The sequence below is a fragment of the Helicoverpa zea genome, chromosome 29, assembly GCF_022581195.2.
Source record: "Helicoverpa zea isolate HzStark_Cry1AcR chromosome 29, ilHelZeax1.1, whole genome shotgun sequence".
NCBI lineage: Eukaryota > Metazoa > Arthropoda > Insecta > Lepidoptera > Noctuidae > Helicoverpa > Helicoverpa zea.
This window is the reverse complement of record NC_061480.1, coordinates 4,175,880-4,200,729: the sequence shown is the minus strand read 5'-3', so window position 1 is coordinate 4,200,729 and position 24,850 is coordinate 4,175,880. Positions and strand designations below refer to the sequence as shown.

The following is a 24,850-nucleotide window of genomic DNA, read 5'->3' as shown; positions in this document are numbered from 1 at the left end:
AGGTTGATTACTCAGATACTGTGGACTGTGTTCAAGTAAATGACTCCTCTAAATGTTCCTTAATAATTGACAATATGAAAAGTTCGAATACGCTAAATATTCTATGTTTAAATATTCGTAGCATTTACTGTAATTTTGATTTGCTTCTGGCATTTATTGCAACTCTCAACACAAGAATTGATATTATTATACTTACTGAATGTTGGACCAAAAAAGGTATTTCGCCACCCTCTCTTAATCAGTACAACATGTTTATGACCACGGATAACATAAATCAGAATGATGGTGTAGTGGCCTACGTTAGATCGGAGGTACGGGTAACGGCCTCTGAACCTAATATAGTACAAGGTAACTGCCTATTATTGGACACACAAGAGTTGACTATCGTTTGTTCTTATCGACCACCATGCCACTCGAATCTACAACCGTACCTTACATCACTAGACGAGATTTTGAGTAAAGTTCGTAGTAAAGATATCGTATTTACTGGGGATATTAACATTAATACATTGCCATGTGACAATCCCAGCAGTTTCGTCAGTGACTACATGTGCGTTCTAGCATTGCATGGCCTGCGTCAAGGTATTACATACCCAACCAGAGTGAACAGTTGCTTGGATCATTTCATGATTCGAACAAAACAGAAATGGCGGACGCTGGTCTTTCCGGAATTGACAGACCACTGTCCCATTCTCTTGTCTATCGAACATGTTGCAATCAAGAAGAAAACCAGTACTACATGCCTAACTCTGGACTACTCTGCGGCGCTTTCACAACTCCGTGAAATAGACTGGTCTGAATACTACAAGACTAATAATGTTGACCTTGCTGCGAAATATCTGGTTAACACCATTACGACCGTTACAAACAGCTGCACAAAAACCTCGACTAAACCGAAAAGGAACGCTCCACTCAAGCCATGGATTACGATTGGTGTCGTGAGATCGTTGCGTAAAAGAGACAAGCTACACTGTAAATCCAAAAAGCGGCCAGATGACGAAGAGCTGCGCCAGAGATACGTGGCATACAGAAATACGTGCAACAAAATAATTAAATCTCTAAAGAAACGCTACTATCAATCTGAACTAGAGAAAAACAGCACAAATCTCAAACAAACTTGGAACATAATTAAGGATATTTGTAACATGAACAACAAAAATGAACCACCAAATGACTTACTATACATTGAAAGCACGCCAACTCAATCTTTGAACAAAGTGAATGCTTTCTTCACGACTATTGGTAGCGAATTAGCTAGTGCTACACTGAGTAAACTTGGCAGAACCGAACTCGAGTTAGCCAACGACGCGGTAAATAGTGCGCCATTATCATCCATGTCTTTTACCCCTACGGACCCTACAGAAATACAGAACATCATACTATCCCTGAAACCAAATAGTGCGCCTGGGTATGACAAAATCTCTAGTAAGCTTATTAGATTGGCAGCGCCAGTACTAACGGATCCTATCACATATCTCTGCAACCTAAGCTTAGAACAAGGCACCTATCCAAAGATCTTTAAAATTGCACTAATTTCACCAATACATAAGTCAGACGACAAACGGATACCATCGAATTATAGACCTATTTCATTGCTTTCCTGTTTATCTAAAATACTGGAGAAATTGGTAAACAAGAAGCTTACAACGTACTTGGAAACGAATGGACTTCTAACCAGTAGTCAATTTGGTTTTAGGAAAGGGATATCAACCAATGATGCCCTTCTGAAGTTGACGTCAACCATCACAAGACATGTCGACGCTGGAAAGAAGGTTATTGGAGTGTTCCTCGATCTTAAAAAGGCATTCGACACTGTCTCTATTCCAATATTGTTGACCAAGCTTAGCAACCTGGGTATCAGAGGACATGTCCTAGAATGGTTCCAGAACTATTTAAGCGGGAGGGAGCAACGAGTAAAGGTAGACAGATATATGAGTGACGCAGCTGCTTGTAGTTTTGGCATTCCGCAGGGAAGCACGATCGGTCCTACCCTTTTCCTTGGCTATATAAATAATCTTGCAGAGATCGCCATCCCTAATGCTGAAATATTAATGTTTGCAGACGACACTGTCATCTTATTTCATGGTAACTCATGGAAACACGCTCAGTCACTAGCAGAAAGTGGTCTTGCTAGAGTTTCAAAATGGCTAGAGGAAAATTTGCTCACACTAAACCCTGCCAAAACGAGCTACCTATGCTTCGCCAAGACTAATAGATCTCGTCCTGATATGAAGCTGAAAATTCATACTTTCCCATGTAACAGAAATTACCACAGCCGAACAATAAGCGACTGCTCATGTGAGTTAGTCACGAGAGTCAGTCACATTAAGTATCTGGGAGTCATAGTCGATGAAAATCTAAAGTGGAGTCGTCAAGTATCCACTATCAGTGCCCGACTTCGAAAATTGACCTATATTTTTAGGCAATTGCGAACCGTGGCATCTACTAAGCTGTTACTTACGACGTACAGGGCATTGTGTGAATGCATTCTGCAATATTGCATTTGTTCCTGGGGTGGAGCGGCCAAGACAATCATTATTGAACTAGAGCGAGCGCAGCGCACCATCCTTAAGGTTCTAATGTCTCTGCCATACCGTCATCCTACAACCGATGTCTATGAGCGAGCTGGCGTACTTTCTGTCCGCAAAATGTACTTGTACCAGATCCTGCGTAGATATCACCGTAAAATGATTCCTAAGCTAAGTCCAAACAATAAAAGACGCTTTAGATGTCCTGTACCTACCGTGAAATCGACTTTTGCTCAGCGTCACTATATCTACAGTGCTCCTCGTGTCTATAATAGAATTCCCGAAAAAAACATCCAGAAACTAAACAATCACGATTTCACTAAGTATCTCGTAGGCTGGCTAAATAGTATGGATTACGACAAAATTGAAAGCCTCATATCTTTACAAATCTAAAGTCTGTTTCAACAACAATAACAAAGCACATGCACACACACACTAACACATCACACATACACGCACACCACTCACACATACACACACATAAACAAAAGACGGCGCGCAATCAGTTAAAAATAGTGTTTAATTTAGTAAAGAACACCATTATTAATTATTTTAAATACCTATTGTTATTTTATTATATATTTTATTATAATTTTAAATCAATGTTTTGCTCTCAATTGTAGTAGTACATATTTAAGTTTTCTGTAATTGGGGAAGGAACTGTCTCCTGAGATACAGGCTAACCACCTAGTTCAGGGGACAGAGCTTCGGTGTATTGTGTCATATTGTGGTTTCAATAAAGAGATATTATTATTATTATTATTATTATTAATATCTTTATAGAATTTATCTTTAGTTGTAGGTTCAACGATTAATTTTACTTCACTATCTTTTTCTGCTTTTAATTTTAGTTTAGATCTACATGCAAGCTCCAAGTGGCCAAACCTATTACAAGAATTACATTTAACACTATCCTTTTGACTACAGCTTGTTTTCTTGTGTCCTGGCTCACCACAGCGAAAACATGTGATGCCCGTATTAGGATTAATTAGAAATTTATTCACCGGTACTGCATTGATTGTTGGATTATCTTTTTCTACATTATAGGGTAAACGAGCAGAATTTTTAACGTGAGCACTAATATGCTTCGGAACAACTTTTTGTTCCGAACCAGCATATATTTTTCCATGCAAGAATGAAGCTAGATCATCACAGTATTTAAAGTTACCGGCATCCGCGGCTGTCGATATATTTTTGTCGCCAATTGAGCCTACAACTATAGAAATAATATCTTGCTCCGAGAATGACAATCGCATTTTATCTATTTTGCCTTTTTGCACAAAATAAAACTCATACAATGACTGCCCATCTGTTGGTTTTGTTTGAATCAGATCTTTGAGCAACCCATACATATTACGTTTGACTTCAAAGGTATCTAACAATGTATTTCGCCAATCTTTCCATTTCCACGTGGTCCAACACGTTTTATTTTTTTGAAGTGAGTCATACCAGGTTTTGGCGGTATTACGCAATTTTTGTAGTGCCTGATATTTAAGAACACGATCAGACCAACGGAAAGCGCGACCGTTAGCTTCTACCACATTCAACCACATTTGAATATCATCCACTAACGGATCAAACTCGGGGATAACTGATGATAAAATAATGTTCTGGCTTACTGCAGGAGACGTACGCTTGGTACGTCTCTTTTTCCTGTGCCCATGTCCATCTGAACTGCTCGTGCTAGATGAAGGTTGAGAGCTTGTCGAGGAACTGCTGCTCGAAGTCGACCTCCTCCGGCTCCTTTTCTTCGATGTCCGGTTGCGGCTTCGGGGCATTTTAGGCGTAGTTCTTTCGTGTATTTCACTTCTGATGTAAGGAGTTCACAACTACAAATAAACCATACGTTAATAAAGGCATAATTTATTACTTCACATTACAATGTTTAGTCAAGCACAAAATAACAGTGTTACATAATACACAATGTTCAACAATTATTACAGACAGAAATAGAATTATAGGTTACGCTTTACACAATAATAATAAATCAATAGAAGATGTTACTTGCTTGCTTGCTGCGTACCAAGTGGGCGAGTTCTCGCCATTTTACAGATCAAGAAAACGAGTCTTCCCGCCATTTGTCTGGAACAAATCAACGGACCAATGGCGTGGCGACACCAGTGTTGCCCACTACAAACTAAAATTCCGAAACAACTAACATTAACATTAGCAAAAATTACTCTAATATATTTTATAAATTGATGAGCGACAACACTATATCTAAAAAACGTTAAACTTATTACCCTAAAATCTTAAGTACCTCCTAAAAACAATCAAGAATCTAAAAAACAACAAAAGACACTAAAAGAAAACAAATAAATTGTCTTTAGTTTAGTTTAAAACAGTTTTTATGGTTACCATAGCAACCCCAATATTAGGCTGAGGGTCGTAAAATCCTAACGCAATTTGCTAAGCGCGCCCCCTGGTGGCGTTCGCTTTTTTAAACATTAAATATCTATATTTTTTGTTTGATTAATTAATTATTATTGTACTTTTTTGGTATTTATGAATGTTAATATTGTAGTAAATGAAATGTTTTTTTCCGGGATATAAGACAGTTTTATAGTTTAAAATATTGTCAATTTGTTTTTTGAAGTGTTCTTCTGGGTAGGTCTTTAAGTTTTATTCGTTTCGGTTCGGTAGTTTTAACTGTCAAATAAAAACTATAATATATGTATACCCACTTAGAGCGGTCTTAAACTAGAGAAGACTAAGTAGTATTTGCTGAAATAACAGCAAGTCTGAATTTTTTTTTAACTTCTAGTATCGTATGTTTCTTATGACAAAAAAAACCCTGAGCCGATTTAGAAAAAATGGATCCGGTTACATTGACGAAAGAAGAAAGATAAAGCATTAATTTTTACGAGCTTTTTTTCGAAATATGACCGAAGAAAGACGTTGTTACTATTTTAGCAGTCGTTGTTAAACATGCTTGAGGCTGTAAAGCCTAATAAACATTTTACTAACAATTACTTTTAAATACAAATAAAAACAATACTTTTCAAACCTACATTTTACATCAAATTGAAACCTACCAAAACAGTACACAGCTACTAAGTACTACGTCATACCAATTGAAAGGTCAATGCCCCCATTTTAATAAAATTTAATAATTGACTCGTCACGAGCCGAGTGGGGAGGGCCTAATACAATATGGTGATATCCCATGGGAGACCAATATTGGATTAAAGGTCCGTTCAGACAGACCGGCTCGGAGAGCATTGGCGCGCATTTTGCTTTTCACACAGACCGGAATCGGCTCTGATCGGCTGAAAGAGCATGCAATCGGAGCCAAACGTCTGCAAAACCGAGAAAAAGTACGCGATCGGAGCCGATCAGCTCCTCTTATTATTTCACACCAAGCGCCTTCGAGCATTCTTAATGACAAAAGCAGTGCACATGCAAAAGTAAACCTTACTACAAATACTAAGTAGTCGATTTTCAACGTATTAGGAATTTGCTCTCCTCTCCGATCCGGTCTATCTGAACGGACCCTAAGGGACTCAAGATTCCTATGGAATTACGTACATATTGTATGGAGTTTATATTCTTAGGGGAAGACTAGGTTCTGTTCACGGTTTTGCTCGGGTAATGGAGGTACTACTTTTAGGGTATGGATAAAAAGTAGCCTATATGTCATGCGGAATATGAAGCTTTGTGACTGTCAAGTTTCATCAAAATGTATTAAGTACCAAACATATTTACATACATACACACTTTCACGTTTAGGATAAATAGGGTTACACCAAAATTTGTGTTTGCGCACGGCGGTTGCAGTTTCGCGGATATTTTAGAAATGTTCGCACGCATTTTTTATCGTTTGCTAGAAAAGTCCAGATATCACTTTGTAAACGTCAAAAAATTACTAAACAGCGCCGAGAAACGCCCACCCTTCACCACTTCCTATGTGTTATTGCTGGGGAGAAGAAGTGGCGCAACAAACTCCCCAGCAACACATGTCTGTCTGACTATCATTATATAATACTAACTTCTTTCAGCAATTTCACCCGTGTCCTGTGAGAACTACCATATACAAAAGTAGTCTATTTATTCCTCGATGAATAGGCTATCTAACACAGAAAGATTTTTTCAAATTGGACCAGTAGTTCCTGTGATTGGCGCGTTGAAACAAACTCTTCAGCTTTATAATATTAGTATAGAGTACTATTAATAATATATTAGGTACCTGAGGTCAGGCGCCTATGATAGATGACACCCGATTTTATCTTTTGCGGTTATGTTACCACATTTTTTTGAGGCCATAGACCCAAAAGGGTCCTTTTTTGTTCCCAATTTCATAATCCATGTGGTGTTTTTCGAAATCCGTTGATACTTATTAGTTTTTTTTGAAGATAAAAAAAATGGGAAAGGTTGTCAATTAAATATTTTGGTATGTATGACTATGCATAACTTTCATCCTCCGAGCCTTTTTCCCAAACTGTGTTGGGGTCGGCTTCCAGTCTAACCGGATTCAGCTGAGTACCAGTGCTTTACAAGAAGCGACTATGCATAACTTTATAGCTACAAAATTAGTCTGATTTTGATAATTAAGTCTTTTTATTCGATTTTGATAATGTTCTTCACTGGATGGATTGCTTACTTAGATATAAAAGTATATTTTTTGTCGCTTTAGAAGTCGGTGACTAAATAAACGCAACAGATGATTCAAGTCACCGACTTCTATGGAAATCAGAAAGGAAATACGGACTTCATCTCGCTTATGTAAAGAAACTAATTGCGAACAAAAGAAATTCCATTAATTTATCTTCTGGAAAATAGTTGGATTAAGTACCAAAGATTCTTATTAGGTACTTATTACATCTCTGCCAGTGACTTCTTCACTAAACTAGCGTAATACAGACTTCACTCGACACAGTTCTCACGGCTACTTGTGAATTAAGCCACAGAGTGTAAATGCATTATATAGTAGCTACATTACATACTGTCGAAGCTGATAGTAATGTCTGTTGCATAACTGTAAGGGAGACATTATCCAAATGGTTAGTGATGTCATTGCAATCGATATTTTGGTTTATCGATTATTGAATAGTAAATGATTCCGCCTTTTGAGGATTGTTAGATCTCCTCATCTGCTTAGCCATTTCCCAGTTATGTTGGGGTCGGCTTCCAGTTTAACTGGATGCAGCTGAGTAACAGTGTTTTACAAGGAGCGACTGCCTTTCTGACCTCCTCAACCCAGTTACCGGGCCAAAAAAATACCCCTTAATAAAAATAATTGTCAGACTTTTTGGCTTCTGACTACCCGTAACGACTGCCAAATTTTCAAATGCCAGTATGAACCTACAATTTATCGTGCTTTCCGAAACACTTAACTGTTTCTCGTTTCACTTTACTCGTTACGATAAGATGGTCACCCATTCACGAACCGCTTCAAGCGTGGCTTAACCTTATGATCGATCGATCCGCGCGGCCTTGATTTAGCCACGAATTCTTCTATAGATGGAACTTCAGCCCGTTTCGGATAAAATGTATCTTATGGAATTTACTATTATTACTACCAAGGAGGATTGAGTTGGTCGGATAGACAGTCGCTCCTTGTAAAACACTGGCACTCAGCTACATGCGGTTAAATGGAAGCCGACCCCAACATAGTTGGGAAATGGCTAGGAGGATGATGATGATGACTACCTAGTTTTTGGTATAGAACGTAAATAAACATCTAGCCTAATTAGATTAACCTAACCTCAAGAGCCTAGACTTTAAAGTCAGCTAGAGCCAGTTATTTCTAAGCACCCATAAGTTCAGCCTAGGGCTCTGCTTACCCCGTAAGGTAGAAGGTCGTAATAATAAACTAACGAGACATGAATGTTGAAGATAACATCTCTAGATCAGGTTACTAGCAGGGGTAAGAAACGGTTGTCGCCAAATTGGTTAGAAGGCAAAGTTTTGTAAAAAAATGTAAGATGCTGTTTTTTTTTTAAGTAAATTAATTGTGTATGCTTGTGAAGCGTATTTAGCTTTACCTTATTTATTTACTTTATGTGTTCAAGAAGTTATACAGACCTGTACCTCTACTTACTATATACATAGCTGTTTGTTTTTACTTTTGCTTAAGTTTAATTTCGGTTTTCAAAATAACTATGTATTTGTAGAAATGGGTTAGGTAGTCATTTTAACCATATAAATGCATAATGTACACATATAGTTTAGCAAGATTTGCTTATCCAATATTAAGCCCTATAAATCGGAAAACTACTTAATAAAAATATAGAGAATACTTATTTGTACATACATTAAAAAAATGTAATTATGCCTTTATGTTTTAACTTGTAAATAAATACCTATCAGTCTATATAATACTAGCAATTTCCCACGGCTTCACTATTCAAATACATTGATAGATGGAAGATGTCTAAAAATATTTGCATTCCAAACTTATCCCACCCATAGACAACCAAAATGTTGTCTACGCCTGTTTTCCACAGATAATATCAACAGTTCGTTAAGCAGAACCATTAAGCTCATACGACGCATTGTGACTAGTGATGTCACTACTGTTAGGGAACTGAATTCCCCCAAAAAAGGGGAATGGGAATCCCTCAAAGTTCTTAAAAAATTATTCGTCCAAGTTATGCTTTGCTAAATAAATTAACAATTTATTCACAAAACTAAATAGGAGATTCCCTCTTTTAACTAACTTGAAAAAGGGGGTTCTCAGTTTGGCCTGTATGTAGGCAAGTATGTTTGTGCGAGTTTACCTCATGTTTGGCTGAACCGATTCAGATGCTGTTTCAGCTTAGTTAGGAATGTTTTTAGGTATATTTTAGAAATCGATTTATATTTATTTCTTAAAGTAAAAGTTTAAATTTTAATTAATTACTCGACACACATTCCAAAATTCACCTAAAAAATTTACATAAATCCTTAGTAAACATAACCCCAAACATAACATGACTAATCTCATCCTAAAAATATCGATAACAAAGGCAACATTACTTTCACAACACTGAATTTATCGACAAAAGCACACCACTAGCCGTTAAGTGATTTACTGGCATTCGTCGCATTCCTTCGTACTACATCTGTCTCGCTCGCTCATGCGTGAAACACATTAGGGGGAAGGAGACAGCTGTAATGTTAGAATATGTAAGATTTTTGGTGCTACGAAATAGTTTGTTCTTATGTTTGTTTACGTTTAAATGTGATATTTAACGGCTTATGTTTAACTGATCACCAGATGTACATAGTAACAAATAGCGGACAAAAATAGTAAGTGATCACCAAAATGAAACTCGCATTTTAAGAGGACGAATTGGAAATTTTGGCGCCAAGGATCTCAATTTTTCTCAGTAAATACAAAACCGATCAAAATACAACTTGGTTACCTGAAAGTTCATGATATAAACCTTATTTTGTTAGACTTCAAAACATGATTAGGTAACTTTTATAACAGAGAAAAATATATCAAACATACCTCTTTTTAAAAAGAGATTCACATATTATAGGCATACGGGACCGATTTAAGCCTCTTAACTTTTTTAGTAGTTGAGTATATACATACTCTTTAAAATTGTGGAAGGAATTTTTTTAAAAATATCATTTCTAAATAATAAAATTACAAAACCATTGTAGGAAGAAATATAAATGGGTTTGGTATTTACATCGATATATTTACATAATATTTACAAGATAAATTGAGACAATAAAAATATACATTTTCTTCCTACCAAAGAGAAAAAACCGACTGCCGACTGGTTTGACAAGTCTTCATTTTTACGAACGTAGCTGCCAAACCAGCCGGCCAGTACCAATAAGTAGCGAAAGAGGTAGGTCACCACATCACCCCCCCCCAGAGACCTTCAAGGGCGATAATAAGCTGGGAAGTGGACGCGACGTCCTGACCGCGTCGTTCTGATGACGCCATCGTCAGCCGAAGGTAAGCCTCGGTTATCCGCGTCAGGTGAGTAGTGATGAGTGTTATTGTCGAGTGGTGACTGTGGTGAGTTATGTGCGATAGTGTTGTGTGGTGAGTGTGCTGTGGTGTCAGGGTCACGCAGTATGAAGGCCGGCTTGATGCGGTCTATCGATACTGTGACCTGTTTACCGTTCACCAGTAGTTTGAACACCTTGTCACCTCGTTCGAGCACCTTGTGAGGTCCAGAGTATGCCGGTCTCAGACCACCACCAGCAGTGCAGTCCCTAAGGAACACGTGCGTGGCCGTAGCCAGCTCCTTGAAGACAAATGTCTTGAAGCGGCTGTTGTGTCTGACTGCTGGTGCTGGCTGCAAACTCCGGACAATACTCCGAAGCCTAGAAAGGTAATCGGTCATGTCGACCGTTTCCTCGACCCGCGGGTCGAAGAACTCGCCTGGAAGGCGCAGTGGCTGGCCGAACACTAACTCGGCAGCGGAAGCCTGTACGTCTTCCTTGAAGGCACTGCGCACTCCTAACAGCACAAGTGGAAGAGATTCCACCCAACTGCTGCCTGCGTGGCAGGTGATTGCAGCCTTCAGTTGACGGTGGAATCGCTCCACCAGTCCGTTGCAGGCTGGATGGTAGGCAGTGGTCCTACGATGCTGAAAGCCAGCAATGCCGGATAGGCACTTAAAGAGGGCCGACTCGAACTGCCTACCTCTATCGGTAACGATATCCGATGGGCAGCCGAATCGGGCAATCCATCCACCCAGTAAGGCCTTTGCCACGGTTTCTGCAGTGATGTCTGCCAGGGGTATTGCCTCAGGCCATCGCGTAAAGCGATCGACGGCGGTGAGACAATACCGGAAACCTTGACACAGCGGCAAAGGTCCTATGAGGTCAATGTGGATGAAGGCAAATCTCGCCTGGGGCAACTTAAAGGTCTGCAGTGGTGCAGAGACGTGCCGTGTGGTTTTAGAGCGCTGGCAAGCCAGACAACTCTGAGCCCAGTTACGACAGTCCTTCCTAACCCCAGGCCACACATAGCGGGCTGCAATCAGCCTGGCAGACGCCTTAGTACCAGGGTGACTCAAGGAGTGCAGGCTGAGAAAAATTGACCTGCGCAGCTCCTTGGGTACAAAAGGTCTAGGCGTGCCGCTGCTGAGGTCGCAGTACAGCTGCTGTTGTGAACCTGGGACGCTAACCAACTGCAGACGCAGTGAGTTGTCCCCGGCGAGCAGCTGCTGCAGCTCCTGGTCATCTTCTTGTGCTGCAGCGATCCTCTCGACGGGCACAGGTTGAGTAATCTCCTCAACCCGCGAAAGGGTATCCGCCACGACATTATCCTTCCCGGAGATGTGCCTGATGTCAGTAGTGAACTGAGCAATCAGGTCCAGGTGACGGAACTGTCGTGGGGAACAGTTTTCTTTACGAGAGGTGAAGGCGAATGTGAGAGGTTTGTGGTCCGTGTAGATCACGAAGTCACGAGCCTCCAGCATATGCCTGAAGTACTTCACGCTCTCGTAAATAGCGAGCAGTTCACGGTCGTAAGGAGAGTACTTAACCTGCGCGTCGCTCAGCTTCCTGGAAAAGAATGCCAGAGGCTCCCATGCTCCTCCGGTACGCTGCTGTAGAACTGCACCTATAGCCTTGTCAGACGCATCCGTGACCAGCGCCATCTTGGCGGTGCAGTCAGGATGCGCCAACAGTGCTGCTCGACACAGACTGTCCTTGCAGCCCTGGAACGCCTCACGTTGGTCCGCTGTGAAATTGACAGGGTGCGAACCCTTCACGGAGTCGGAGAGCAGGCTGTTGAGAGGTGCTTGACAGGCTGCGGCATTCGGGATGAACCTGCGGTAGAAATTTAGCATCCCGAGGAATCTGCGCAGCTCCCTGACCGTTTTTGGCTCAGGAAAATTCTGGACAGCCTCAACTTTGGCAGGCAACGGTCTCGTCCCTTTGGAAGAGATGTGATACCCTAAAAAATTAACCTCCGACGCACCAAAGACGCACTTAGCACTGTTGATGACCATACCATATTCTCGCAGTCTGGTGAACAGCTGACGCAGGTGCAGCTCGTGCGTCTTTTGGTCTTTCGAGAACACCAAAAAATCGTCAAGATATGCGTATGTAAAGTCCAAACCCCTGAGCATCTCATCCACGAAGCGCTGAAACGTCTGTGCGGCATTTCGAAGCCCGAACGTCATGAACGGAAATTCGAAAAGCCCGAACGGAGTCGTGATCGCAGTCTTCGGGATGTCATCCGGATGCACTGGAATCTGGTTATAAGCCTTAACTAGGTCAATCTGCGAGAAGATGGTACAGCCAGACAAGCTGTGCGCGAAGTCCTGGATGTGCCGGATAGGGTATTGATCCGGGACAGTGCGTGCGTTCAGCATCCTGTAGTCGCCACAAGGGCGCCATCTATTGCCCTTTTTAGGAACGAGGTGAAGAGGCGACGACCACGGTGACTCGGATAAACGGCAGATACCGGACCGCAACATGTCATCAAACTCAGCCTTCGCAATTTTTAATTTGTCCGGTGCTAATCTGCGTGGGGATGAAGATACTGGTGGCCCTGGCGTAGTACGAATGTGGTGTACTGTATTGTGTTTGGATGTGTCGTGTATGCCGCGAGGTCGAGTGATGTCGGGATATTCCCGCAGTATGTGTGTAAACGCGGAATCACCGAGACTCACCCTCACCGAAGACACATCATCAGAGCGGCGGACAGGCGACGCCGGGGTGGAGAGCGTAGTATGGTTGTCGATGAGGCGTTGGTTCCTGCAATCGACAACCAAATTATAATAAGACAAAAAATCCACACCTATTATCGCCCTTGTAACGTCTGCAACAATAAATCGCCAGGCGAAGTCGCGGCGCAACCCTAGGTTTAATGTTAAGCTCACAAAACCGTAAGTGTTTATCACAGTGCCGTTTGCTGCACGCAGTTCATACTCTGTTTTTCCTAATCGTCGCGGAATCGCCGACCGGGGGTATACACTGAGGTCGCTGCCGGTGTCAACCAAAAACTGTATCTTCAACCTTTGGTCGGTGACGAAGAGGCGACCAGCGCTCGGACAATCATCGGCCGCCATCACAGATTGCCCCGCGCATTTCCCGACGTTGTGTAGTCGCACGGTTTAATACACTTCTTAGCGTTATCACCGAACCGCTGGTGGTACCAGCACTGCGATCTTCTGGAGCTGGACCGGTGACGTGAGCGACTACGGGAACGGCTTCTGTTGCGGGATAACCTCTCGAGCTTGAGCGCCATCTTCTGCATCTGCCGGTTTAGCGCGGCGATCTCGGCGTGCAGACCGCTGGTGGACGACGACGGTGCAGTGGCGACGGCAGCTGTTGATGCCACCTGCGCGGGACCGGTGATGACGTGGATACGGTCCGCTAACTCGGCCAGCTCGGCCAAGTCCAGCTTGGATTGCGACGCCACTATGGTCTGCGTACCTGCTGGCAGACGGCTCGTCCACATCGTCCGCAGAAACTCCTCGGGAACACCTGGACCGGCGAGGTTGAGGAGGTGCCGGTAAAACTGCGACGGCTTCCGGTCGCCGAGCTCCTCGTGCATGAGAAGCTGCTTCACCTTCTCCTCGCGTGAAGCTGACTGCCTCTTGATGAGCTCGGCCTTGAGCTTTTCATACTTATCGCTGGCGGGCGGGTTGGCGATTATGTCTTCGACGACGTCGGCGTATTTCGGGTCGAGGTGACCCGTGACGTAGAAGTATTTCGTCTCGTCGGTTTTGATGTTCGCCAGCGCGAATTGCGCGTCCATCTGCGCGAACCAAAGCGCCGGCTTCTCAGGGTAAAACGGTGGAACTCGCACGCCCACGCGGCATGCCTCCGCAGCGTCGATGCCGACTTTGCTAGTCTCAGCACCGTCAACGTCGGCTTTGCTGATCGACATTGTTGTCGTGCTCAGACGGGGTCACCAAATGTAGGAAGAAATATAAATGGGTTTGGTATTTACATCGATATATTTACATAATATTTACAAGATAAATTGAGACAATAAAAATATACATTTTCTTCCTACCAAAGAGAAAAAACCGACTGCCGACTGGTTTGACAAGTCTTCATTTTTACGAACGTAGCTGCCAAACCAGCCGGCCAGTACCAATAAGTAGCGAAAGAGGTAGGTCACCACACCATTTTGTCGCTTACGACTTTTAGTTATAAGCTAGCGCGCGTATTGTAATCCTCGCCCCGCTCAGACGCTCCGTCCCCTCTTGGCCCCTTAGATGCGCGTGCCGGTTATGGAATTATTGTTTACCAATTCGTCGCCTTAATGTAAAATTATAACCAAAGTTTTAGCACTTTGCTATCCTATTTAAGTAAAATTACTCCAAGTAAATCATGAGTAAGCCAAAAATAGTAAATGATCACAAAAATTAAACATTTTAAAGTAAAATTATGACCAAAGTTTCAACACTTTGCTATCCTATTTAAGTTTACTCCAAGTAAATCATAAGTTAGCCAAAAATAGTAAATGATCACCAAAATTAAATTCTGTTATCCTATTTTAGCAAAATGAGTCCAAATAAATCATTTGTATCCCAAACTTGATATACATATATGTTAGCAGGCATGCAGCATGGAAGCAAGCATGCAACATGCAGCAAGCATGGCTTCTGTCACGGCTCCGGCGCTGCGGTTTTGAATTGCACTCTAGGGGAAGGGCAAACAAGACTACCTTCGTGGAGTCTATATACACATAACTTAATATGGCATCATAATACTTTATTTATAATAAGCCTACATTTTATGGCAATCACAGTGATTTATTTAGGAAAAATAATACATTATTTTGGTCGTCAAGATTTGGTGATCATTTACCTACTAAATTTGGTGGTCGAATACAAATTAAAGTGGAGTCGTGACTAAAATAGCTGGTACTATTATATTTTTAGACTTTATTTTTCTGGTGTTAAGTAGATATTTTTGGTTACAAAACTAAGGGTATCAAAGCATTTTATGGTGGTCAAAATATTTATTCCCATATTTAACCGACTTCCCAAAAAGGAGGTTGTCAATTCGGAAGTTTATATTTGTTTGCTTGGTTGCCCATATCTCGATCTTACCAACTATCATGAGCCTTTTCCCAACTATGTTGGGGCCGGCTTTCAGTATAACCGGATGCAGCTGAGTACCAGTGTGCCACAAGGAGCGACTGCCTATCTGACCTCCTCAAACCTAGGTATTATGTTTTTCGATAGTCTAACAATGTTGAAAGGTTCTTCTAACCTACAGACAGACATGTGTTGCTGGGGAGTTTGTTGCGCCACTTCTTCTCCCCAGCAATAACACATAGGAATTGGTGAAGGGTGGGCGTTTTGGGGGCTGTCTTTTGTAAATTCCTGACGTTCAAAAAGTGCCGTTTTGCAGCCAAGTTTGAATAAACGATTTTGGAGTTTCTATCGCTTTGAATGTTCTGGATTAGTAACAGTCGCACGGAACGATCGATCATAAGGTTAAGCCACGCTTAGAGCGGTCGTACCATTTATTTTATAACGAGTTCCTCGGTGTTACGGAAGGCACGTTAAATTGTAGACCTCGGCTGTCATTTGAACATCCTTGGCAGTCGTTACGGGTTGTCAGAAGCCAGTAAGTCTGACAACCAGTCTTATCCGGATAACTGGGTTGAGGAGGTCAGATAGGCAGTCGCTCCTTGTGGCACACTGGTACTCAGCTGCATGTGGTTAGACTGGAAGCCGACCCCAACATAGTTGGGAAACGGTTAGACAAATGACTGTAGGAGACACGTTCAACCGCGTTTAAAAATATATTTTTTTACTAGCTTCTGCCAGCGGTTTCACCCGCATCCCGTGGGAACCTCTGCACGAACCCGGACAAAAAGTAAAAAAATGTAGCCTATAGCCTTCCTCGATAAATGGACTATCTAACACCGAAAGAATTGTTCAAATCGGACCAGTAGTTCCTGAGATTAGCGCGTTCAAACAAACAAACAAACTCTTCAGCTTTATAATATTAGTATAGATTCAGAATTGGTATAAAACCCAAGTCTTTTTTTGGATTATTCACAACACACACTTCTTAGTTAAATCTTGCGTTATCAGAGCCGAACTATCAACGGCTAGGAATTAACCTAGTTTTCGAAGTAAAGTATAAAATAAACACCAAACTTAACTAAGATTTAAGATAGAGTAACCTCTATTTTCAGACTGATAAGTAGATTTTTAGGTCATACTAGCTGGTCTACCCACGTTCCGAGGGAACTACTTCCAGCAACCGGATGAAAAGCAGCTTATGTACTTTCTCAGAGTCTAGATTACCTGTGTACAAAATTTTATTTAAATCTGTTCAATAGTTTTTGCGTGAAAGAGTAAAAGACAGTAACTGTAACTTTCGCATCCCTACTATAGTTCGGCCATTCAGAGAATGCGTTCCTGACACGTCGCGATTGAACTGACGACGTAACTTTGCAATGGCGTTGCAGTTATACGATAAAAATATTTTTGCTGGTTGTTTACCGTTTTAACAATTGAGGAGCATTAAAACAACATTATTATATCAATAATCAATGAATGTAGTTACGTCGTCAGTTCAATCGCGACGTGTCAGGAACGCATTCTCTGAATGGCCGAACTATAATATTATAAATGCGAAAGTAACTCTGTCTGTCTGTCTGTTACGCTTTCACGTCTACATCACTGACCTGATTTTAATAAAATTTGGTACAGAGCTAGAGTTGACCTTGAGAAAGAACAAAGGGTAGTTATTATCCCGGACTTTTGAAGAATTCTCTTGAAAACGCGATAAAACCGAACTCTATGCCGTCGAAGCCGCGGGCGGAAGCTAGTTTATAATATTAGTAAAGATATAATGTAACGCAATCCTTCAAACAGTTATGTAAATAATATAAGTAAGTACCTTCACATGTGACCATAAATTAATATAAACTTCGCCAAGTTTTACAAACAAATGGTTCACTGGAATTTGCTATGTCAATTTCTGAGAAATTGGCCTCCAATCCATGCAACAATTTACCGCATGGGTCGTTCGATCATAAGGTTAAGCAACTCTTAGCACGGTCGTTCTGTGGATGGATGACCATCATATCATGTAGAGTCCCGGAAGATACGTTATATTGGTGGTTCCCGGCTGTAATTTTAACATCTTTGGCAGTCGTTACGTGTAATCAGAGGCCAGAAATGCTGACAACCAGTATTACCAGTAACTGGGTTGAGGAGGTCGAATACAGGCACACAGACACACTGGTACTCACCTGCATCCAGTTAAACTGGGAGTCGAAAGAAAAGTCTAGGCAGATGATGAATAGCAGATCATAAGCTTAACTACCTAAGACTTTATTTATACTTGCCGTGGCTGCAGGATTGTTCTCGCGAGTTACCGCGGCGCTGGTACATAAAGGGCTTCAGAAGGAACATGATGAGTTTTAGTCAGTAGTAGTCTGACACTTCCTCATGCTGCACACACAGCGGGAGGGGTCATTTGATAAATTTCCCACTAAAAAAATACTTTATTTATAGTTTTCTTAAGTAGCCCCATTGAAGTAAAGCAAATTCCTATCTTTAGTACGGAAATGAACTATTGTAATTTGCAGTAAATGAAATAATTTATAGACCTATATTCTGAATCCCATATTAATTTGATACAGACATTATTAACTCTACAATATTACACATTCCATTCCCCCTGACATATTAACGAGAGCTTATCACTGTCAGGTGAAGACAGGCTGTACAAACATGTCTTGTCATGCCATTCATAGATAATACACACACACACATATGAACATATACACATACATACAGAAGTGTATACAGGGTGATGTGTTGTTAGATGCAGGTGAAATAGGGTTATAAGGTTAAAATGGAGTATATTTGTGTTTCTGTTTATTGGGGTAATTTTTTAAATTAAAATCGTAGATTGGAAATGATTTAAGAATGAATTCTGATGCATAATGATAAATGCAAAATTAATTCTTTACGTCGTGTTTTACAGCAAAACTATGGAATAGATTGTAATGATACATTGGTACGTAATACTTTCACTGATATTCAGTCTTGAACCTGAGAAAGGCCAAAGTATCAGACTAACATTAACCACGTTCTGGGAAGCAGGTACTTCTTTCGAAACATGGGTGCGACCGCGGTCAAGATTTCGTTTACTATGAGTAATTCGAAAAGCATACAAAATCGCTGAAAATGTATAGGATATTTCTAGCTAACTTTTCGGGTTAACACCAACTTTTGGACCAGCCTGTATACGGACCTATAGACATACACAGTTACATACAAAAAGTAGGTGAACAAAAAAAAGAGGATCAAAATTCCTTCACCAGCTTTTCCATTCGGTTGCACTCGGTTTTTTATAGTAACTGAATACAATATCAATTTTGGAGGATTAACCTTGAACTTAAAGTAGGTTTACCTACTAAAATTCAATCAATTTTGAAGTATTTACGTCCCTTCTTCTAAATCAATGGATGCAGAACTTTTAAACAACATTTAAACTTTGCTCGTGATACAAAACGCGCAAAAATAATGTTTAGAACTAGTTCTTCAAATAGAATTGTGTTGCTGGGGAGTTTGTTCCACCATTTTTCCTTCCCAGCAAAAACACATAGGAAGTGGTGAAGCATGGGCGTTTTGGGGTCTTTTGTGAACATGACCTTCAAAAAGCGTTGATTTTCAGCCTATTTTGAATAAATGACTTTTGATTTTGATGTCTAAATCGGTAATCGGTATCAAATTGCGTGCGAACATTTCTAAAATGTCCGCGAAACTGCAACCGCCGTGCGAACACGTTGACTCGTGCCATATTTTGATCGAGCATGATATTTTGTTGACGGCTGGCAGGAGCTGGATGCGAGAAGCCGAAAATAGATCTCAGTGGCGTGCACTTAGAGAGGCCTATGTCCAGCAGTTGACTGCGATAGGCTGATGATGATAATATTTTGTTCCCTTAAAACACCAAAAATTCTTCAAAAACATTTGACTTTTAAACCAGTATTTCCAACAAAAATTATCCTGCAGCTCGCTCGGCAATGAGGACGATACATCAACTGCTATCAAAGCATAAGCGACGTGTGTGATGTATTACTCTGGAAAGGATATTGTTACACACTTACTTTACTTACATGTATGTATAACTAGCTTCTGCCAGCGGCTTCGCCCGCGTGGTGTGTTGATAAAAAGTAGCCTATGTGTTAATCCAGGGTATCACCTATCTACATACCAAATTCCAATGAAATCGGTCCAGCCGTTTTTGCGTGATTTAATAACAAACATACATCCATACATTCTCACAAACTTTCACATTTATAATATAAGTAAGATGTATATTATACATGAGTTAACATGCTGTACTGCTTCGAATGTTTGATGGAAAATAAGCGTTTTTTAAGTCAATGTTATGAGGAAGAAGCCAAGTCAAAGCCCTGCGTTTGGCGCGGTCAGTCCATGGTAGGTAATCTTGTCATGACGAGTGCTTCCGTGTTTCGGAAGTACCTGACTGTTATTTGAATATCTTTAACAGTAGTTACCGAAAGTCTGACAACCAGTCTTACAGTGTAACTGGGTTGAGAAGGTCTGATAGGCAGTCGCTCCATGTAGGACATTAGCTCTCAGCTGCATCCTGAATCCAACCCCAAAATAGTTCAGAAAAGGCTCGTGCACTTTACTTAGCGTTATGTAGTTATCCTATAAGAATTATAGAAGTTTGGCTTCATCATCTACCTTCTGACTGTCCCACTGTTGGGCTGCAGCCTCTTCCAATACAGAGTGGCACGAGCGTTAATCTCCACGTTTACTCACGCAAATTTGCAATTTCAACCTTAAAACGTTTTATCCAGGTGCGCAAAAAAGTTATGCACTATACTATATTAATTATGCACTACATAACATAATTACTTACGAGCGCTGGGCGACGCACAGTTAAACTCATTGAAGCTATGTCCGACTTACAATTGCTTTACATGTACTGTTGGGAGCTAAAGTGGTTAGAGATGGAATATTTTACATACTGACCAATACTCGTATTATTCACTAACTTACGGTCGAGATTTCACCATGAAAATTAATTTCACTAGAGAGAGTTTTCACTAGAGTCTAGACTCTCCCTGTAAATGGACTAAGTATCTAATACTAAAATATTTTTTCACATAATTCCATTAGTTACTGAGATTAGTGTTAACGGCCATTGAGTTCTAACTTAAAACAGGATTTTTATCCGGGTGCAGGAATTCGGTCCCTCGAGACGCGGGCATAAGCGAAATAAACTTCTAATGAATGTTAGAAAGGAGGAAATATTATGATTATTTATTTGTACCCTAAAAGCTCCAAAACTACCGAACCGATGTGAAAAATTATTTCACTGTTGGGAAACTAGACTATCCACGGGTGAAGTAGGCTATATTTTATCTGGGTGCTGGAAACAGTTTTTGGCTTGAATGGAAGGAGATAACTATTTTTCAATCCACCATCATCATCATCACCTTTTGTAGTCATATATAGTTCTTCTAAAGCTTGTCTCCTCACCAGTACACAGTCGCGTGTCATCCGTCGCTCTTAGTTAGTGCCCCTCGACAGTCGTCCGGCAGCAACGGAGCTAATGGATTTCTGTTACCAGTTGCCAGGATATGCAACTTTGGCGAATATTTAGAGACTTACAGCCTTACTACAAAGATTTAAACATCTGTTGAACACGTGTCTAAAAAAGTATGGCTGCAAAACGGTCCTTCAACGTCATAACCTGATTTTTTTAGACAAGTCTTCAACAGACGTTTAAAACTTTTTCTGGTACGACGGTTAGTTACCGATTATACAATGAGTAACGTTAAATACTGCCTTGTTGATCTAACTGTTGAGAGCACGGCTGCCGAGCACGAGAACAAGGGTCTAAATCGCTTTGTGGGTTTTAGAAACTTTCACAAAGCAGCTCGAAGCCTGGAAGTTGGTGATTGATACACACATCGAAAGCACGTTAATGTCTGTCCTGGGCCTGATATCTCTCCGTGTCGAATTGCCGTCCCATCGTGCTATGAGAGTGAAGGAGTAGAGGCACCTGTGTCCAAGCAAATGCTCGTGCACTATAGCATGTCCTGCGTAGCTGATTTCCTTATATGAGGACAGCCGCTGTGGCCAATAATCAGCAGTTTTTGCGTAAACTCTGGTCTCCTCACCAGTACACAGTCGCGTGTCATCCGTCGCTCTTAGTTAGTGCCCCTCGACAGTCGTCCGGCATCGACTGAGCTAATGGATTTATGTTACCGGTTGCCAGAATATGGAACTTTGGCGAATTTTTTGTGGTTTAGTTACTGATTTGTACAATGTGTAACGTTAAATGTACAAAACCTGAAAACACACTATCTACTCACAAAAATGTAGGCATATTTTTTCACGCTCGATTTTCTGAACTGAACTTTAAGAAGCTTTTAAATCTTTAATTCCGCAATAATTGTTTAAAAACCAACTGAAGAAGAAACTAACTTTCTTAAACTTTTTCACATCTAATATAGTATTTTTGTCATTATCTTGCTAAAAAGATTTTTGAAAAAAAATCATCATCTTCCGAGCCTTTTTCCCAAACTATGTTGGGGTCGGCTTCCAGTCTAACCGGATTCAGCTGAGTACCAGTGCTTTACAAGAAGCGACTGCCTATCTGACCCCCTCAATCCAGTTACCCGGGCAACCCGATACCCCTTGGTTAGACTGGTGTCAGACTTACTGGCTTCTGACTACCCGTAACGACTGCCAAGGATGTTCAATGACAGCCGGGACCTACAGTTTAACGTGCCATCCGAAACACAATTATTGGTGTCTAAGATATACTTAGAAAGTACATACAAACTTAGAAAAGTTGCATTGGTACTTGCCTGACCTGGAATCGAACCCGCGCCCTCTTACTCGAGAGGTTGGTTCTTTGCCCACTAGGCCACCACGACTTTTGAAAAAAAAAATACAAGTAATTATATATAAAAAAGAACATTTAATTAAAATCACAATAGGCATGATGACAAATTTTTAAATTCCTTTGTATGATGTAGGTATACGTCTATTTTATATGAAAAATTATTAATTTTAAGAAAATGCGAAGTTTTTTTATCAAATAATTGCATTTTTCTCTGTCCACTTTGAATCCGGCGCGAAAACGCTTGTCAGTGTCATGTCGTCACTTGTGACGTCACGACTGAAATTACAAGACGCAAGTAAACAACGCTCGTGCAATAATTAAGTTTTTAGTGTTATTAAATATGAATTCGAAAGTGCATAGGTGTTGTGGGGTCCCCCAGTGTAAGAACACATCCAAAACAACTCCTGATAAGTTATTTGTGTACGTTCCTCACAATAAAAAAATACGAAACAAGTGGCTTAAACTTGCAAGGCGAGATTCAAAAGCAATATTGCCCAGGGTACAACTTTATTTTTTTGTTTTATTTTTTGCGTTTCAGCTGTACGTAGGTACCTAACTCACAGCGTCATCACCATAGGATGGCCTGGAGGACCTAAAAGAAAAATCAATTTATAAATAAAGGGTAGAACCATGATAATAGATTTCATTAACATTTACACCTGATAACAAATACATTGTCAAAAGTAATTTTAAGGAATTATTTATAACTAAAATTGTTTTTAATTAAACTAATATTCTAACATAGAAGTTTTTTTAATTAAACTAATACACTTACATGGAAGTTTTTTTAATTAAACTAGTATACTTACATGGAAGTTTTAACATTTCTAAATTCAGCTGAACAAAAATCTTTATTTGATAAAACTCTCCCAGCATTATGATTTCAATTCTAGGCAAATTAGCGCTGTTTGCCTTGATAAATCCGGGCTCCATAACTTGTGTTATGAACAATTAATTAATTAAAAACAAAGATCGTAGTGGAAGTTCACAATAACGAAATGTGACGTTCGCGCGCTTTCGCGCGAGTTGTTTTGAGAGATGACGTCACGAGCTCTGATTGGTGTTCAAGATATCATGGCGGATTGCCTTATTTCGTAATTTTATTTTATAAAAATACACATTAATCACATTATTAATAAAGAAAACAATGCGCGTTTTATATTTCAAGCTTCAAGTTTAATTTAATAAATATATTATTTTAATGATTTTTGATTACTGTCATCATGCCTATTATCAACATGCATTCTTTTTGCACAAACTACTTTAAAATCTTCATTCAAAAAATTACTTTTTTCCTCAAAACACGAAGTAGGGTGAAATCCGCATATAAAATACAGCATTGTACCAACACAACAAAACTACAGCAAACCCACAGGTACACCATTATACTTAAAGCGTCAAACCTCTTTGCCAATTTAAAACAAGAATAGACACAGTAGCTTTCACCTGGTTTTGTCCGCATTGTAACGAACAAACACACAAACAGACAGACAGACAAGAAAAAGCCTAGGAATTTAATTAAAATGTCACGTTTGACGGCTACCCGCTGAGTTTAGGGTTCCGCTTAAGGAGGACCTTAGAGCAACTTGTAAACTGGAGACGAAATTATTTACACGACTTCAAGAATCAATTATATAAATCAAAATATGTAAGTACATTCCTTGCGAAAGAAACTTAAAAAAAAAACAATCATTTATATGAAAAAGATTATAACATTTTCTTTTGTGTTTTAGATGCAATATCTCAAGAGGGCTCCCCTCTCACGTGATTTTTTTTGCAGGACAGATAATCGAACCGATTTTCTGTAGGACTGTCTGACTTTTGTAGGAAGTGTACTTTGCACTATTGTTCTATTTTTTAAAACCAATTTTTCAAAGATGAGTCTTGATTGATTGGTGATTTTATTTTGAAAATAATGGGCGGGTTCCATAGAAGGCCTGTAAGGGTTAGTAACGTTTTTCGTCCCCCTCGCACCCGCATGTTGTCGCGCTGCTTTCTTAGGAGATTTTGCGTTATGACATCACCGCTAGTCAATTTGTTCTCCTTGGTTTGTCCCCCTTACACTCATGGCGGTTCCAATTGTTATAATAAATGCTCTAAGAGAACCCTTTTGGACCGAAATTATACTTGTGTAATTATAAGGCTGTCAAGATAAATTAAATTTCGTGTAAAATTTAACAAGTTAGGGTTGGTTTTTTCAATTTGCGTAATTGGGGTTAAATTATTTTTGACCCTGTTTTTATCTTGACCTTGTTTCGTATCAATCTTATTTTGGATAAATCTCTTATCAGTTACAGTATACTTATTAGCCAAAATTTGTTAACTTAAGTTATAATTTAGTAACAAAACGATAAAAAAAAATACTTTTTGTTTTTTTTTTCATTAAAAATAAAAACATATGAGAACCAAAGCTAAAAAGCACCTTATTTTTATTAATAATCGAATTTAAACATAACTTATAAAGAACTTAAATTGATCATGGCCAAATTATTATTTCTAAAAAAATTAAATACCCTTGATCGACACTAAAATAC

At 40.1% G+C, this 24,850-nt stretch overlaps 1 protein-coding gene across 1 annotated transcript in view; it reads left to right on the top strand.

The window, feature by feature from the left end:
• The window catches only part of LOC124643954 (protein slit), a 137,316-nt gene that overhangs the window by 34,769 nt on the left and 77,697 nt on the right, over positions 1 to 24,850 (top strand). The gene's annotated exons all lie outside the window — the stretch shown is intronic.